The sequence below is a fragment of the Salmo salar genome, chromosome ssa19 (genome assembly GCF_905237065.1).
Source record: "Salmo salar chromosome ssa19, Ssal_v3.1, whole genome shotgun sequence".
In the NCBI taxonomy this organism is placed as follows: domain Eukaryota; kingdom Metazoa; phylum Chordata; class Actinopteri; order Salmoniformes; family Salmonidae; genus Salmo; species Salmo salar.
Window position 1 is genome coordinate 60,664,637 of NC_059460.1, and position 2,344 is coordinate 60,666,980.

A 2,344-nucleotide genomic window follows, 5' to 3' on the forward strand; every position below is an offset into this window, starting at 1 on the left:
TCCCGAGTTCCTAGTTGTCTTGAAAGCTCCATAAATCCAGAGAATGCCAGATTTTTATGGCAATGTTTGATGACAAAATTTGCCCACAAGAAGGACCACCGCGTCACCTTCCTGTTCAAGGGAGCACAGCACAACAATGGTGAGTCCAATCATGTATTGTATGCTGCTGTAATGATGCAATATGCCAGGGAGATATGTATACTGTAGCTAAGAAAGTAATACAAAGTGTACGTTATGTAGTAAGCTGTTAGTAGCCCATATGCCTCACCCTAATAATTTGATCCCCAGAACTTAGCCTACTGTTCTGACTTGGTGGTGCACATTTAGCCTATAGCCTGTTTTAGAGAAATGTCATCATTGAATATTGTAAGAGCTTTCTATGTCTGCTTATATGCCCCCTTTATTTATCCTACGGTTCTGACTTGGTTTACAGGGAGAATACTCTAAGAATGGCCCATGTTCTGAATTATGTCATTGTACATTTTAAAGGTGCTGAACAAATAGTTATATTGACTATGTCCATCTTAGCTCGCTCGTTAATGTCTTCATCAAAATTACGGTTTGCCTCTTATCTGCTCATCGTTCCCTTATGACATAGCTTGTACATCTCAATTGTTATATTATTATATTGCTCAATTGCTTATATAGGTCTATTTCACTAGTATCTTATTCATCATTTTAGGCAATGTTGGAATGATTTTATTGTTTTGCTTACTTTTTATACTATAATTAGCTCATGTGCTTTTCTTGACGAGGAGGAGATACTATATAATGTTGTTGGGTCTGTAACCATGTTTACCAGTGACAGTCTCTTCCCATTCAAATTTTTGTTTTCAACAAAAAGTTCAGTAATAAACCCATGTAATTCCAGTTGATATTGCAAGGGTTGTTGTGTTTGCGCAATGCGCTATCTGTGCCTCGGTATATTGTACATAAAAGTGGATCCTCATGATTGTATTTTCCTTCTTTTTTAGACCACATAGGCCTAATAAAATACTTCAAATAGTAGGCTAACCGAGTCTCTCTCTCTCTCTCTTTCTCTCTCTCTCTCTCCCTCTGTGGTGACTTAAAGAAGAGTAAAGTTAATGCCTCAACATCTTGCTGAATTTATCCAAACTAACATTCTGTCGGTGTCCATTTTGAAAGTGCTGAACGAATAGGTCTACCTCGTCACAGCTCATTTGTTTATACTTGCTTTTACTTAGCGCTAAGTGTTAATGATATAAGAATAAACATTAGGAATTTACTGAACATAAATGTAATAATGTTTGTGTATGGTTCAAAAGTCAAAACTCATTTTGGCGTTCGTTATTATTGAAGGAGAATGCAGTTCTTATCGAGTTACACAAATCCACAAGGAGTCAGTAGAAACCACATTTATTTAAGCGAGTCAGCCATGTCAGCTATGGTTTTTAAAAAGACAGTAAATGAGGCTGAATGAACTGTTTCGCTGCCAGACTAGGCTCCGCTGATAGCCAGGTGTAGCGGTGGTAAGGATTCACTCCATGGTGCTGAAAGGAAAGCTCTGCTGTTGGGCCAGCTTTATGTAGGCCCTAACAGTTTGTGGACACTGTTATAGTGCAATTAATGCTGGCATGCGTCTAAAAAAATATGTTGTTTGCCCCACCAAGATTTACATGCTAAAATTGCCACTGGGATCTGGTATACCTCAGATCTAAATCGGATCGGTATTGATTTTGGGGGGAAAATGACTGGGTGCTGTCGGTCTCGGATGGGAATTTTACAGATCCAATTAGGTTCGGATCTCAATTTTGGGATCCGAAAAGACCTCTACCTCCAATTCCTATGATATTGTACGACCATTAATCCATTTGTAATGTAATGTAATATAACGTAACATATCATACTAAATGGGGGGGATCAAATTTACATCTCAAATGTTAGGCATTGCCCTGAGGCCAGGGTTCCTGCTGACACCATGGAGGAGAATGTCATGGCCCAGAAGTTCCTGCTGTGACTGCTGGGCTGGGGTCCGATGTCTCTCCAGGTGCCTCTGTCTCGTCATTTAACATTCAAACAACCATGTTCTTGACACCTAGAATCCAACCAACACAAATACTGCAAGCACTGGTTGAAAAGCAGCCATAAGTAGTAAGACAGAGTAAGTGGAGAGACATTTGCTGCTGTTCAAATGTGGATTGGATTGGACTGTGACTGAAGGAGTGGGATGTGTCTATGTTTGTATTTGCATGTCGTTTTCTCTGCCTTTTACCCGCAATGGATTGTTTTATTTTCTCGTTCACTACCCAGTACAGTAGGTGGCGGCAATACAGTTTATATGTTGTAGTCTGCCAATAAACTTCAAAGAAGAAGAATCAGCAGA